At 41.6% G+C, this 17,142-nt stretch overlaps 1 long non-coding RNA gene across 1 annotated transcript in view; it reads left to right on the forward strand.

Moving 5' to 3' along the window:
- LOC140731507 (uncharacterized) overlaps positions 1-11,211 on the forward strand; it is an 11,597-nt gene extending 386 nt beyond the window's left edge. Inside the window, exons 2-3 of the long non-coding RNA XR_012099856.1 lie at positions 2,877-2,958; positions 10,994-11,211. This is a non-coding gene — a long non-coding RNA (uncharacterized lncRNA). The remainder of the gene's footprint in view (positions 1-2,876; positions 2,959-10,993) is intronic.
- The last annotated feature ends 5,931 nt before the right edge of the window (positions 11,212-17,142 follow it).

The raw sequence follows: 17,142 nt of genomic DNA on the forward strand, positions 1-17,142 counted from the left end.
TACACGATAAAGACAGTGAAAGATTGATCAGTAAACAGTTAACTTTGTTCAATTTCAAAAGTTAAAAGCATAGTTTATAGAAAAATACCATCGTTTTAATCGGTTGGCATTTGAAACAATGATTAAATAAGTGGTGACAATATACATAACGAGGTAATTTCACAAATTGTACCTCTAGCACTTTAAAATTGGTGGCAAGTGTACTTGTCACTAAGATTCTGAAGAGGAATCCAGGGTTATGAGGAAGGAAGGGTTAGGTTGATCTTAGAGTAGGTTAATAGGCGGACATCACATCCTGGGTCAAAGGGTCTGTAATGTCTATATTTTATGTTCCAGAGGAACCACTGAGGCTCTCAGCTCGTCCAAGTTACAACTATCATTAGCTGGTCCTCTCTCCTGCCTAACACTCCCATAATTTATTAACCATCTTTACCTACATTCCTTATCCTAAAATCCATCAATCACTCCTTTTGTGAAGAAAAGCATTTTAATGCCCCCTCCCATCAGTACCTCCACTGACAGGGCACAGTAGCTTCAAAGTCAGAATCAGGTTTATTATCACCGGCATGTGACGTGAAATTTGTTAACTTAGTAGCAGCAGTTCAATGCAATACATAATCTAGCAGAGAGAAAATAATAATAATAATAATAATAATAATAAATAAGTAAATCAATTACAATATACATATATTGAATAGATTAAAAATTGTGCAAAAAACAGAAATAATATATATTTAAAAAGTGAGGTAGTGTTCACGGGTTCAATGTCCATTCAGGAATTGGATGGCAGAGGGGAAGAAGCTGTTCCTGAATCGCTGAGTGTGTGCCTTCAGGCTCCTGTACCTCCTACCTGATGGTAACAGTGAGAAAAGGGCATGCCCTGGGTGCTGGAGGTCCTTAATAATGGACGCTGCCTTTCTGAGACACTGCTCCTTGAAGATGTCCTGGGTACTTTGTAGGCTAGTATCCAAGATGGAGCTGACTAGATTTACAACATTCTGCAGCTTCTTTTGGTCCTGTGCAGTGCCCCACCCCACCCCATCCCAGACAGTAATACAGCCTGTCAGATTGCTCTCCACGGTACATCTATAGAAGTTTTTGAGTGTATTTGTTGACATCCCAAATCTCTTCAAACTCCTAATGAAGTATAGTCGCTATCTTGCCTTTTTCATATGTTGGGACTAGGTTTGATCCTCAGAGATCTTGACACCCAGGAACTTGAAACTGCTCACTCTCGCCACTTCTGATCCCTCTATGAGGATTGGTATGTGTTCCTTTGTCTTACCCTTCCTGAAGTCCACAATCAGCTCTTTCATCAACAATGGTTGTATCATCAGCAAATTTATAGATGGTATTTGAGCTATGACTAGCCACACAGTCATGTGCATATAGAGTAGAGCAGTGGGCTGAACACACACCCCTGAGGTGCGCCAGTGTTGATCATCAGCGAGGAGGAGATGTTATCACCAATTTGCACGGATTGTGGTTTTCCAGTTAGGAAGTCGAGGATCCAACTGCAGAGGGAGGTACAGAGGCCCAGGTTCTGCAGCTTCTCAGTCAGGATTGTGGGAATGATGGTGTTAAATGCTGAGCTATAGTCGATGAACAGCATCCTGACGTAGGTGTTTGTGTTGTCTAGATGGTCTAAAGACATGTGGAGAGCCATTGAGATTGTGTCTGCCATTGACCTATTGTGGTGAAAGGCAAATTGCAATGGGTCCAGGTCCTTGCCGAGGCAGGAGTTCAGTCTAGTCATGACCAATCTCTCAAAGCATTTCATCACTGTCGACGTGAGTGCTACCGAGCGATAGTCATTATGTGCACATTTACAACTTATACTGCAATTACTCTGCTAGGCTACACCAAGTTCAGCAAACCCTGACACCGACTGAGGATTCAGGACCAACTTTTTCACCATATACATTTATATATATCAGCAATTTGCTGTGGTGTGTCGACTTGACATGCAACAATAAAAACACTTCAATAATTATAAGAATAAAGAATTATGTAAAAATAAAGTTAGAAGTTAAAGTACAGATAGGGAATAAATATACAATGTAAACAGCATTATAAAAAACTGTTTAAAGTGCTTACCGTGCAATGTAGTGACTAAGGTAAGAGGTTGAGGGATGTTGGGTTTAACTGGAGGGGTTGATCAGATTAACTGCCTGAGGGAAGAAACTCTTAGGTTGGTGTGAAGTTTTTGTTTTAATAGCACTGTAGCACTTTCCAGAAGGGATGGCAGACTGCAGCCATTGACCTTGCCTGCTGACCTGACTGTTCACTACAGTTTTTGTATATTGTGAGAAGATGTTGTACAAAACCAGACAGTAATGGCTGATGTGAGGTTGCTCTTTATGATGGCAGTGTAGGATTGCACCAGTATGTTCTGGGGAAGATGGAATTCTGTCAACTGCTGCAAGAAGTACATTCAAACTGTCTGTATTAGGAGGGTCATAGGAAGCATGTGCATGGGAAGTTGACTATCCACAGTTTCCCCTCCGCGTTGCACGCCATCCTAATTTGGAAGTATATCACTGGTCCTTCAATGTTGCTAGGGTTAACTCCCAGAATTTCCTCTCTCGCTGCACTGTGGGAGCACCTTCCCTTCAAGTACTGCAGCAGTTTTTGGCTTTGCTCAGATTCTAAAATGTCAAAGTCTAATTAAATTTATTGTACGTACATATACTACCTTAAGATTCATTTTGTTGCAGGAACTTGCTATCATTATAAATAAAATTAATTATCTTAAACTCATACTCTAACTGATCTATTTTCAAAAAATATGTATGTGTAGTACACTGACATAAAATGCTGGAGGAACTGATGATGGGTCTCGGCCTGAAATGTCAACTGTTTTCTCCCCTCTGTAGATGCTACTTGGCCTGCTGAGTTCCTCCAATGTTTAGCTGCATACCCTGGATTACCAACTTCTGAAGAAACTCTTGTGTTTATGTATGTATAGATCTGTTCTATATATTGACACTGATATATTGTAAGCACCTTTGAAATTTCTTCACTGTTGCCATATGTAAAGAACAAACCCATAACATTTCTCCAGTGATCATGAAAGCATCTTCCCAGCAGAATATTTCCCATTTGGCTGAGTAAGTTACAGCTTTTTAAAGGTGTGTTGAAAAAACGATGCTGTATAATCTTAGCACAAGCAGTTATAGAAGAGTGTCCCCACAGAATCATTCAGAGTATTCCTCAACCAGAAGCTCTGGATAAACCATGAGATGTACAAACTACTGAGGGCCAGACCAAAGGCATTCAAGTCTGGTGACCAAGAAAATCTGGGATGCTATCACCTCTTATAAATCAACAACAGGACTTCACTTTCAGATGAGCTCAATGCCTCTCTGCTCGCTTTGACTGTCAAATATGGAGGAACCACTGCAAGCTCCCACAGCCCCTGAGGCTGACACGTGAGCAACCTTCAGGAGGGTGAACCCACGAAAAGCATCCAGATGGGTTACCAGGCCAAGTACTAAAGATCTGTGCTGATCAACTGGCCGGCGTATTCACTGAGTGTTTCAACCTCTCACTTTGGCCTTCTGTGGTGCCCACCCGCTTCAAGCAGGCTTCAGTTATACTGGTGCCAAAGAAGAACATCGTAACCTGCCTCAATGACTATCGTCTCGTTGCACTTACATCCACAGTAATGAAGTACTTCGAGAAGTTGGTGATGAAACTTATCAACTCCTGCCTGAGGACAGACTTGGATCTGCTCCAATTTTCCTACCAGTGCAACAGGCCGACAGCAGATGCCATTTCATTGGCTCTTTATTCAACTCAGGAACAACTGGACATCTAAGATGTATATGTCTGGATGTTCTTCATTGACTACAGCTCAGGATTCAAGCCCATCATCCCCTCAAAACTAACCAATAAGCTTTAAGACCTTGGCCTCAATATCTCCTCGTGCAATTGGATTTCCTCACTTGCTGACCCCAGTCAATTCAGATTAGCAACAACATTTCCTCCACAATTACCATCTGTAAAGGTGCACAAGACTGTGTGCTTAGCACCCTGCTCTGCTTGCTTGACACCTATGACTATGTGGCTAAGTGTAGCTCCAATGCCATATTCAAGTTTGTTGATGACACCACTGTCATGGGCTGAATCAAAGGTGGTGATGAATCAGCATACAGGAGGGAGATTGGAAATCTGACTGAGTGGTGTCATAACAACAATCTCTTACTCAATGTCAGCAAGACCAAGGAGCTGATTATTGACTTCAGGAAGGTCCATGAGCCAGCCCTCATCGGGGGATCAGAGATGCAGAGGGTCAGTAACTTTAAATTCCTGGGTGTCACTGTCTCAGAGGATCTGTCCTGGACTCACCCCATAAATGTTATTGTGAAGAAAATGAGGCAGTGCCTCTACTTCCTCAACAGTCTCTGGAGGTTTGGCATGTCATTGAACACCTTGGAAAACTTCTATAGATGTGTGGTGGGAAGTGTGCTGACTGGCTGCGTTATGGCCTGGTATGGGAACACCAATGCCTTTGAATGGAAAATGCTACAAAAGGTAACGGATTTGGCCCAATCCATCATGGGTAAAGCCCTCCCGACCATTGAACACATCTACATGAAACATTTTTGTAAGAAAGCAGTATCCATCATCAAGGACCCCACCCCAGGGGCTCTCTTCTTGCAGCTACCATCAGGAAGAAGGTCCAGTAACCTCAGGACTCACACCACCTGGTTCCGGAAGGTTAGTGTCCCTCCACCATCAGGCTCCTGAAACAAAAGGGATAACTGGAAGTTTTCGCAAATAAAAACAGCGGAGGTCGTTTATGTTTAAGGTAAACTGTAACAATTCATTTATTATACTCCAGAAACTGAACACAAAATATGGTAAAATTACTCTACAGAATTGAATCATCACATCGACCAGCCTCCTAAAATAAATCTCAACTCAATGTCAGTGGTTGTGAATTATGTACATTTCCACCAATTACGTTGCCCTACACAGGCCCACCCAACAGATGTCATTGAAACAGGCATTGTGAGCATGTCTGGAGATCAGATGAGCCACCTGGCTCATTCAGAGGGGTGTTGACACACTCGTGTTCATGGCACAGGAATCTTGCTGGGCTGGTTTAGAGTGATCTACATTCAGGTTTACCCCTCTTATCTACGATCAAGTCTTTTCTACCTGTTCCAAAACATGGTGGCCTAAGAGGAGATTGGTTCGCATAGTCTGACCTCAGTGCTTGGGAAGATGTTGGAATTGATTGTTAAGATGTGGTTTCAGGGTAATCGGAAGCACATGATAAAATGTGCCATAGTCAGCATGGTTTCCTCAAGGCAAAATATTGCCTGACAAATCTGTTGGAATTCTTGAAGAAATAACAAGCAGAATCAACAAAGAAGGATCGGTTAATGTTGCGTACTTTGACTTTGAGAATGCCTTTGACAAGGTGCCATAAATTAGGCTGCTTAATAAGTTTTATGTCCATGGTATTACAGGAAAGGTTCTACCATGGATAAAGCAGTTGCTGATTGGCAGGAGGCAAACAGTGGGAATAAAGGGAGCCTTTTCTGGTTGGCTGCTGGTGACTGGTGGTGTTCCATAGTGGTCAGCACTGGGATCGATTCTTTTTATGTTATATGTCAGTGACTTGGATGGTGGAATTGATAGCTTTGTGGCCAAGTTTGTGGATGATACGAAGAATGGTGCAGGGGCAGGCAGTTTTGAGGAAACAGAGAGGTTACACAAGGACCTAGACAGATTAGCAGAATGAGCAAAGACGTGGAAAACAGTGTCAGGAAGTGCACATGGTCATGCACTTCGGTAGAAGAAATAAAAAGCTGAAATAAAAATAAAAAAGGTTGACTATTTTCTAAATAGGGAGAAAATTCAAAAATCTGAGGTGCAAAGGGACTCAGGAGTCCTTGCTCTGGATGTCCTAAAAGTTAATTTGCAGATTAAATCTGTGGTGAGGAAGGCAAATACGATGTTAGCATTCATTTCAAGAGGAGTAGAATATAAAAGCAAGGATGTAATGTTGAGACTTTATAAAGCACTGGTGAGGCCTCATTGGAGTATTGTGAGCAGTTTTGGGCCCCTGATCTGAGAAAGGATGAGCTGACACTGGAGAGGGTTCAAAGGAAATTCACGAAAATGATTCCAGGATTGAGCAGCTTGTCATATGAAGAGCGTTTGATGGCTCTGATCCTAGATACACCAGAATTCAGACGAATGAGGGGAGACCTAATAGAAACCTATCAAATGGTGAAAGGTCCTGATGGAGCGGATGTGGACAAGATGTTTCCTATGCTGGGAGAGTCTAAGACCTGAGGATACAACTTCAGGAATAGAATGAAGATGAAGAGGAATTTCTTTTTCCAGGGAGTGGTGAACTGGTGGAATTCTTTGCCACAGATGGCTATGAAAGCCAAGTCTGTGTGTGTATCTAAGGGAGAGTTTGATAGATTCTTCATCGATCAGGGCATGAAGGGAAATGGGGAGAAGGCAGGAGACTGGGGCTGAGAGGCAAAATGGATCAGCCATGATGAAATGGTGGAGCAGACTCAATGGGCCAAATGGCCCAATTCTGCTCCTATATCTTATGGTCTTATGGATGAAAACAAATAAGGTAGAATGCGGTTCAAAAGGGACCCAAGAGTGTGTATGATGCAAATTTATGCATCAAATGAATTGAGTGCTGTAGGAATTGAGTTTACTGAGGATTGTGGAACACAGGAATAAAATCACCTGGCACTCATAATGGCTGCCTATATACCAAATCAAGATTCAAGATTCAAATATGTTTATTGTCAAAGAATGTATAAATTATACAACCTTGAGATTTGCTTGCTCACAGGAAACTACCAAGCAGGAGACCCGAAAGAACGCAATTAAAGTAAAAAAAAATGAAAATATAAATAAAAAACCAACACTTGATGCACAAGAGAAAGATTTTTAAAAAATCATGCAAACAGTTGAAACGACCCCAGAATAGCCCGGCGTAGACCCAAAGCCTCGCTTATCAGTTCGTTATATTAGCAGGCATGGAGCACGGCAGACGGGGCCGTCTTCATAGCCTCAGCGCCACGGAGAGAGGAGTGTCCATCATGGAGAAAGAGCAAAATCAGCTCTCAGCTCAGTTAATCTGGACTGACATTTAAATTAACCCAACAATAGAACAGCGATATACTCCATGCTCTGGAGAGAGGAATGAAGATTGTGAAGAGTGAGCAAATTTGGCTCTCGCCTCCTCACACTTTCAAAGTTGACCGACATGTTCAATAACTCTGGAATCGTTCTAGAACATTGGGGTCACAAATGTAGGTTTCCACAAGTAAAACCGGTGGAGGTGTTTTACGTTAAAGAAAAACAGTAACAACTGCTTTATTGTAGTCCAAACACTGAACACAAAGCGCGGTAAAAGTACCTGACGTAATTTTGTCATCAAGTCAGACCAGCCTCTTAAAGTGACCCGCAACTCAATGTTGGTGGCTGTGAGCTAAGTACGTTTCCACCAGTTACACTTCCCAACAACTTCACTCAACTTAATTTGCCCCACAAACTTGAAATGCTCCCACAATCTCTGGACTCACTTTCAAGGACTCTTCACCTCATGTTCTTGACATTTAATGCTTATTTATTTAATATTACTATTTCTTTCATTTGTATTCAAACAGTTTGTTGTCTTTTGCACACTGGATGAATGCCACGTTGGTGCAGGTTTCATTGATTCTGTTATGGTCATTATTCTGTCATGGATTTATTGAGTATACTCACAAAAATGTGTCTCGGGGTTGTATATGGTGACATATGTGTACTTAGATAATAAATTTAAACTTTTGTACTTTTCTAGTTTACATTTTATCAACCAAACAATATAGTTCATCATTGTCAAGGATCAAGGATCAACTTTATTCACCATATACGATAGTTCATTGAACTTGTATTAGGAATTTGCTATGGTGAGCTGGGGAAACATGCAACAACTTTCAAAAACTATACAGACTAAAGAATTATATAAAAATAAATTTTGAGTGTAAAGCACATATGGAATAAAGTGTGCATTAATACCAGCATGTATTAACAATAGAAGCATCGTTATAAAAAGTGGTTTAAAGTGTTTACAATGCTGTGTAGTGAAGGGGGTAATAGAGGAGGTGGGGGAACTGACTGGAATGGTTAACCAGATTAGCGACCTGAGGGAAGAAACTTCTGTGATGGTGCGAAGTTTTTGTTTTAATAGCCCCTTAGCACTTTCCAGAAGGGACCTTTCGGAAAAGGCAGTTAGCAGGGTGGGTGTGACTGCAGTTATTTTTTCTGCCCGCATTTTGTCATGGACAGAAACAAGTCTTGAAGTCATGGCAGACTGTAGCCTATGACCTTTTCTGCTGTCCTGACAGTTCACAATAGTTTTCATATACTCTGAGTGGAAGGATGCTGCACTAAAACTTTAATCCAATCAAATTCTCAATTGTGTACAATAAGTAGACATTTGAAGTGCCTGATCTGCTAACTTTGTACGAAAGCTGGTACACCCAAATGTGTGGCACACAGTATGTCGCGTGTAGGTAAGAGTAGAGAAAACAGAAGCAATAGTGGGCCATTTCTTCTACTGGTCAATGAGATGATGGTGGATCATGTTCTTCAGCATCATGTTCTACTACACTAACTCCATATCCCTACAAAGTATATGTCACCCTATATAACCCTGAGATTCATTTTCTTGTGGGCATACACAGCAAACCCAAGAAAAGCAATAGAATCAATGAGAGCCTGCTCCCAACATGATGGACAAGCAACCAATGTGCAAAAGTCAGCACACTGTGCGAATACAAAAGAAAATTTATAATAATACATAAATAAGCAATAAATATCAAGAACCTGAGATGAAAAGTATTGAAAGCGAGTCCATAGATTGTGGGAACATTCAGTGATGGGGGGAATAGAGTTGAATGAAGTTATACCCTTTGGCTTAAGAGCCTGATGGTTGAGGGGTTCCTGATCTGTCCCTGAACATGGTGGTGTGGGTCCTGAGGCTTCTCACTGAGAGCAACGGCGAGAAGAGAGCATGGCCTGGTGTGCGGGGTCCAAATTTCCTAAAATTTGTTGGTGACTGTCACGAATATACTTAGTGACTAAACATCCACACCCTTTTGGATAGAGTCATAGTGAACTCTAGCACAGAAACAAGTCATTTGGCCCATCTAGTCCATGTTAACCTTTAATCTGCCTAGTCCCATCGACTTGCACCTGAACTATAGCCTTCAATATCCCTTCCATCCATTTACCTGTCTTAATTTGTCTTAAATATTGAAATTGAACCCGCATCCACCACTTCCAATGGCAGCTTTTCCCATACTCTCACCACTTTCTAAGTGAAGTCATTCCCCCTCATGTTCCCCTTATTTCATCTTTTCATCTTTCGCCCTTAACCCATTAATGCTAGTTCTAGTCTCACCCAACATCAGTGGTAAAAGCCTGTTTGTATTTGCCCTATCTATACCCATCATAATTTTGTATACCTCTATCAAGTCTCTCCTCATTCCCCTACACTCCAGTGAATAAAGTTCTAACCTATTCAACTTTTCCCTATAATTCAGGTCCTCAAGACCCAGCAAGGTCATTGCAAATTTATCAAGGAAGACTCCAAAAAAATCACTGTTCACTAAGTAAAGATGTCTCTGTCCTTAATGCCTGTTTTATAACTTTGTTTCTAGGCCTGCCAGCCAAGGAGAATCAACCATGCATTTGCTCTTTCAGAATTTGGTGAGGTTAAGTAGACTGCCTCTCATTCTTCCCAACTCTAGAGAATGAAAGTTCGATCCATTTATTTACCCCTTGTAGGATAATCCCCCTAATCTAGGAATAATCCGGAAAAAAGGCATTACACGCTCTCAGTTCAGATTTTATACAATATTCTAGGGATTGTTGCAGAATATAGTATTAATGGTAAGACTCTTGGCAGTGTGGAGGATCAGAGGGATCTTGGTGTCCCAGTCCATAGGACATTCAAAGCAGCTGCATAAGTTGACTCTGTGATTAAGAAGGTGTACGGTGTATTGGCCTTTTTCAATCGTGGAATTGAATTCAGGAGCTGAGAGGTAATGCTACAACTATATAGGACCCTGGTCAGACCCCACTTGGAGTACTGTGCTCAGTTCTGGTCCCCTCACTACAGGAAGGATGTGGAAGCCATAGAAAGGGGCAGAGGAGATTTACAAGGATGTTGCCTGGACTGGGGAGCATACCTTATGAGAATAGGTTGAGTGAACTTGGCCTTTTCTCCTTGGAGCAACGGAGGATGAGAGGTGACCTGATAGAGGTGTACAAGATAAGGAGAGGCATTGATCATGTTGATAGTCAGAGGCTTTTCCCCAGGGCTGAAATGGCTAGCATGAGGGGGCATAGTTTTAAGATGTTTGGAAGTAGGTACAGAGGAGATGTCAGGGGTAAATTTTTTTTACGCAGAGAGTGGTGAGTGCGTGGGATGGGCTGCTGGCGGTGGTGGAGGCGGATTCGATAGGGTCTTTTAAGAGACTCCTGGATGGCTACATGGAGCTTAGAAAAAATAGAGGGCTATGAGTAAAGCCTAGTAATTTCTAAGGTAAGGACATGTTCGGCACAGCTTTTTGGGCCGAAGGTCCTGTATTGTGCTGTAGGTTTTCTATGTTTCTCTATAAAGGTACCCAGCAAATCAATCCAAAGAGGGAAACAGAGTTAAAATTTTAGGTTGATGACCTTCCAAATGACCTGGGAAAGTGAGCTAACAAGTGTGTTTTATTGTTTCATGAGGGGGGTTTAAGGAAAGAAATGTTGGGCAATGAGTCGATCATGTAGAATAGAAAGATAAGGCTGTGTTACAGTAGGAGTCCAAGCCTTGGGACATAGAAGCAGAATTAGGCCATTCAGTCCATTGAGTCTGCTCCGCCGTTCTATTATGGCTAATTAATTATTTCTATTTCTATCTCTATTTCCATTTCTATCTTTGATATCTCTTTTTTCCCTTTTCAAGGTTCTTTTGAAGACCCTGACCTGGAGTTATACGCTGACTTTGGTTCTTTGCAGAAATGGGACCCGCTTCTGTGTCCTCACGACCGGCCGCTTTTCAATATGCCAAGGACGTGGCCTGGAAGTCCAGTGCGCCTTCAGGGTGCCGGATTTTCGTGGCTCTGGAGGCAGGCCGGTTCAAGGCTGGTACTGCCACCTGATGTGTCGTGGGAGACAGAAGATCAGAAGCAGCGAGCTGGCTGCTGGTTGTGTTCCCAGAGACCCGAGTTCTTCGGGCATAGAGCTCGATAAAAGTGACGCAACAGACTTTTAACACCATAAATCAGCAAGTTGTTTTGTTATGTCTCCCCTCTTGTTGTGAAAAGGAAACACCTCTTCTTCCCTTATTAGGGAGAGAGAGCTTGAGGTATGTCGAATTACCAGGTGAACAAGTAGTCTTTGGGGTACTGCAAGTCTGTGTCTTTATTGAATGTGAGACCCGACACAGACTAGGAGACCGTTTCGCTGAATACCTACGCTCTGTCCGCCAGAGAAAGCAGGATCTCCCAGTGGCCACACATTTTAATTCCACGTCCCATTCCCATTCTGATATGTCTATCCATGGCCTCCTCTACTGTCAAGATGAAACCACACTCAGGTTGGAGGAACAACACCTTATATACCGGCTGGGTAGCCCCCAACCTGATGGCATGAACATTGACTTCTCTAACTTCTGTTAATGCCCCTCCTCCCCTTCTTACCCCATCCCTTATCTATCTATCTATCTATCTACTTATTTATTTATTTATTTATTTATTTCCCCATTAATTAATTAATGGGAATTAATTAATTAATCCCCCCCCCACCTTTTTCTCTCTTTTTTCTCTCTCTGCCCCTCTCACAATCACTCCTTGCCTGTTCTCCATCTCCCTCTGGTGCTCCCCTCCCCCTTTCTTTCTCCCTAGGCCTCCCGTCCCATGAGCCTTTCCATTCTCCAGCTCTATATCCCTTTTGCCAATCACCTTTCCAGCTCTCAGCTTCACCCCACCCCCCCCTCCGGTCTTCTCCTATCATTTTGGATCTCCCCCTCCTCCACTACTTTCAAATCTCTCACTATCTTTTCTTTCAAATTAGTCCTGACGAAGGGTCTCGGCCTGAAACGTCGACAGTGCTTCTCCCTACAGATGCTGCCTGGCCTGCTGCGTTCCACCAGCATTTTGTGTGTGTTGCTGTGTCTTTATTGATGCTTTGCTGTACGCTTGTCTGCATGGTGGAGGGTGCAGATGCTTTTTTTGCCAGTGGGGAGGGTCGCTGGTTTGCTGCTGCTTATGTGTGGGAGGGGGGAGTTGGGGGGCTTTGGGGTTCTAACATTTAACTGTCATTCATATTTTGGGGCACTCCTCTGTTTTCATGGATGTTTGTGAAGAAAAATAATTTCAGGATGTGTATTGTATACATTTCTCTGACATTAAATGTACCTGTTAATTAAGTCCCTCAACCCCATTTGTCTGCCATCGCCCCATAACCTTCGATGACTTTGCTTTCTTTTTTTTCTTTTTATTCAGAAGAGAAAAAAACAAGATTTACAGAGTGCAACACATAGATACATCTCAACATAACTTGTGTACATTCACATATTGTAATAAAATTGATCAAAATGTTATAGCATAACACATAAAGGTATACCACTCTGTAATCAAAAATTTAAAGATAAGTCATACATCATAAAAGAAATTTTTATATAAAAAAGTGGATAATTAGAATGGATAATTAGAAAAAAAAATTCACTTAAGAAGAGAAGATAAAAAATACATAGAAGTCTGTGCACTGTTAAACTTTATAAATTGGAAAAGTAATTTAGGAAAGGTCCCCAGATATCATAAAAAGATTGTTTCAAATTTAAGACTGAGCAGTGGATCTTCTCTAAATTTAAATAAGACATAATATCACGTAGCCATTGAAGATGTGTAGGAGGGGTAGACTCCTTCCATTTAAGCAAGATTGCTCTTCTTGCTAAAGGAGAGGTAAAAACTAAAACCTGTAGGTTAGGGGTATTTAAAGTTATAGTCTTTAAAGATTGGGATGAACTAGGTATTAAGTTTTTTTGGGACCTGTTTATCTCAGGATCTCTTGCTTCATTTGACCAATTGTCAAATAAATTTGCACTCCCAAAAACACATTTTTACAGATACCTTCAAATTAGAGATTTTCTACGTTTCCAATTAGCTACTTTTCCTATAGGTCCTGATAAAAATTTACTGGATGATCTTTTAAATTTAAAACCTTTTGTTAATGGTTCTATTACCGGTATCTATAACTTGTTGATTGATTCTAGACAAGACTTTTTAGATAAAATCAAAAAAGCTTGTGAGGATGACCTAAATTGTCAGATTTCTGATGTTAGATGGAAAAAAATTCTTAAAGGGGTTAATAAATCATCTTTCTGTGCTCGTCATTCTCTTCTACAATTTAAAGTGGTTTACATTTCTAAACAGAAGCTGTCCAGTTTTTACCCGAATGTTTCTCCACTTTGTAATAAATGCAACTCTGCTGATGTCTCTTTAATTCATGTTTTGGTTTTGCCCTAAAATTAAAAAGTTTTGGCAGGAAGTACTTCATACCTTCTCTTAACTTTTTAGGGTCCAATTTGACCCAAATCCCCTTACTGCCTTGTTTGGTATTATTGCAAATGATGACTTTGCTAATCAAGAATCTATCAACCTCTACTCTAGATGTACCCAATGACTTGGTCTCCGCAGTTGTCTATGGTGATGAATTCGGCAGATTCACTGCCCTCTGGCTAAAGAAACCCCTCGTTATTTTTGCTCTAAAGGAACATTCTTGTATTCTGAGGTGGTCGCCTCTGGTTCCACACTCCCCCACTTTTAGCAACATCCTCTCCACATTCATGCTGTCCAGTGCTTTCAATATTTGAAAGGTTTTAATGAGATTTTCCCCTTGTTCTCCAGTGTGTACCAGCCTAGGGGCATCAAACGTTCCTCATACATTAACCCTTTCAATCCCAGATTCATTCTTGTGAGCCTTCTCTGGACCGTCTCTAATGCCAGCACATTCTTTCTTAAATAAGGGGCCCAAGCTGCTCATGTGCAGTCTGATCAAAGACTTACAAATCCTCTGCATTAAATTCTTGTTTTTATATCCTCATCCTTTCTCAAATGCTGCTGCAGTCCAAGTGACATAAATATTGCGGACACCATTGAAGAGACGATGTTAATCTGTTTGGAGGAGTCAAAGGAGAAGAAGATCAGTGAAGTTAGAACATTGGAGAGATGCAGGACACACAAACTGAAAACCGAATGCTTAAAATGGCCAGAAGGTAGCTTGCTTACTTGTCTGTCTATCTGACTGTTGATTTATTTGAAAGCCTTTTTTCACCAGGCATCTCTAGAGAGGCAGCTTGTTAGCCCCTCGCTAACAGCCCCTGGACTCAGTGGTGAGAAAGCCACCTTTCTCACGTCCTACATTGAGGATAGATATGACTTGGGTTCCACCAAACACGTGAGGTTGGGATGTCTTGCCGACCCAGATTCTGATCTGTGTGAATACTGTGTAACTACTGTCTCCGTGCAATTGCCTATCGGCACTGTACGCACATACAATTATAAAGAAAGTATCTTTATATCGAACAGTTAGTAGGAAAAAGAAAATAAATAAAAAGGGCCCAAGACAGTTAACCCAGTCCAAATGTGCACACAAGCTGGAGCTCATCTTGAAATTGTCTTTAACTCACAGCCTGCGTGAAAGCACATACGACATTCCAAATGTTACTCGAAATCACTTAGATCGAACAAACGGGCTCCCCTACAGGAGTATTGGTCCTTCCACCTGGAAGCCATTCATCTGCACCAAGTACCTTGTGCAACAGGGATGGCATTGTCAGCCATCTTCCCTCCCATTTTCTCCCAGCTCCCACCAAAAAAACCTCGATCCACACCTGTGCCCATCACAAATACCTCTCTGCCCAGTGTCCTCTAGAACCTTCTCTCAATTTCACATTCCGAAGTTGATCACCATAGCCCCTTATCTTTAGCTCAAACCCAAACATGCTAAAAGCAGAACAGACCGCTCTTACAGAACTGCAAAAATGAAATAGCTACAGCCTAGCAGGAAAAATCTTTACCAGGGTGTTGCGTAGTTATTTGTTTTGATTGTTTGTCTAAGTACTGTGCAAAAGTCTTAGCTACATGTATATAGCTAGGGTGCCTAAGGCATTTGCACAGTATTGTATTTGTCAATGTGGAGTGGAGAGCGAGGTTGTTAATCTGGTGGAAGCAAAGGATGTTGGGGATGGTGTGGGTGTGGGACAGGTGGCAGAGAGGGAGTGTCAGGGGTGGGGGTGATGGTGCCGGTGCAGACACATCCAGTGCTAAGACACCAGGCAGGGTAATTTGATTTGAAACAATTGGTTTATTGATCATTACAGAACGTCTCTATGGTGCTTCCCACTCCTTTCCCCTTTTCCCAACCATGATTCCCCTCTCCCAGCCCCCTTCCCAATCTCAGTTCATAATAGAGATTCATATCAGAATCAGGTTTATCATCACTCACATGTGTCATGAAATTAGTTACTTTTGCGGAAGTACATACAATTATTACAGTACTGTGCAAAAGTCTAAGGCATCCTTGCTATATACTATATATGTGCCAAAGACTTTTGTGCAGGACTATATATATTGGAATGTTTGTTTGTTTGTTTGTTTATTTATTTATTTGTCCATTTATTTATTTATCTATCTATCTAGCTATCTATCTATCTATCTATCTATCTGTCTAATTGTCTGTCTGTCTGTCTGTCTGTTTATTTATGTAGGTATGTATGTATTTATTTATATATAGGTAAGCACAGTAATAGGTCCTTCTGGCCCAATGAGTCCATTTCACCAATTATATGCATGTGACCAATTAATCTACTAACCAGTACATCTTTGGGATGTGGGAGAAACTGAAGTCTTTATTGTGGAAGATACTAGCAGTATGATGGAGGTTCCAGATGTCAGGGGTCATGAAGTGTGTGGTTACCATAACTAGAGAGAAAGTTCTTGGGAAACTGGAAGGTCTGAAGGTAGAAAAGTCATCTGGACCGGATGGTGTGCACCCCAGAGTTCTGAAAGAGGTGGCTAAGGAGATTGTGAAGGCCTTAGTAATGATCTTCCAAGATTCTGGAATGGTTCTGGAAGACTGGAACATTGCAGATGTCGCTCCACTCTTCAAGAAGGGATCAAGGCAGAAGAAAAGAAACTATAGGCTTGTTAGTCTGATCTCAGTGGTTGGGAAGATGTTGGAGTCGAATATTAAAGATTTCAGGGTACTTTGAGGCACATGATAAAATAGGCCGTAGTCAGCATGGTTTCCTCAAGGGCAAATGTTGCTTGACAAATCTGAAGGAATAACAAGCAGGTTAGACGAAGGAGAATCAGTGGACGCTGTGTACTTAGGTTTTCAGAAGGTCTTTGAAAAGGTGCTGCACATGAGGCTGCTAAACAAGGTCACTCCATGGTATTACAGAAAAGATACTAGTATGGATAAAGCACTGGCCGATTAGTAGCAGGCAAAATGTGGGAATAAAGGGGTTCTCTGCTAGTGACTTGTAGTGTTCTACAGGGGTTTGAGTTGGGATCGATTCTTTTTACGTTAATATGTCAATGATTTGGATGATGGAATTGATGTCTTTGTTGCAAAGTTTGCAGACAATATAAAAATAGGTGGAGTGGCAAATAGTTTTGAACAAGTAGGGGGGCTACATAAGGACTTAGATAGGTTAGGAGAATGGGCTAATAGATGGCAGATGGAATGCATAGTCGGAAAGTGTATGGTCATGCACTTTGGTAGACAAAATTAAAGGGTTAACTATTTTCAAAATGGAGAGAAAATACAAAAAACCTGAGGTGTAAAGGGACTTGGGAGTTCTTTTGCAGGATTCCCGAAAGGTTAATTTGCAGGCTGAGTCTGTGTTGAGGAAGGCAAATGCAATGTTAGCATTCATTTCACGAAGGCAAGAATATGAAAGCAAGGATGTAATGTTGAGACTTTATAAAGCACTGGTGAGGCCTCACTTGGAGTATTGTGAGCAGTTTAGGGCCCCTGATCTCAGAAGGGATGTGCTGTCACTGGGGAGGGTTCAAAGGAGGTTCACGAAAATGATTCCAGGATTGA

The sequence above is a fragment of the Hemitrygon akajei genome, chromosome 1, assembly GCF_048418815.1.
Source record: "Hemitrygon akajei chromosome 1, sHemAka1.3, whole genome shotgun sequence".
Lineage (NCBI taxonomy): Eukaryota > Metazoa > Chordata > Chondrichthyes > Myliobatiformes > Dasyatidae > Hemitrygon > Hemitrygon akajei.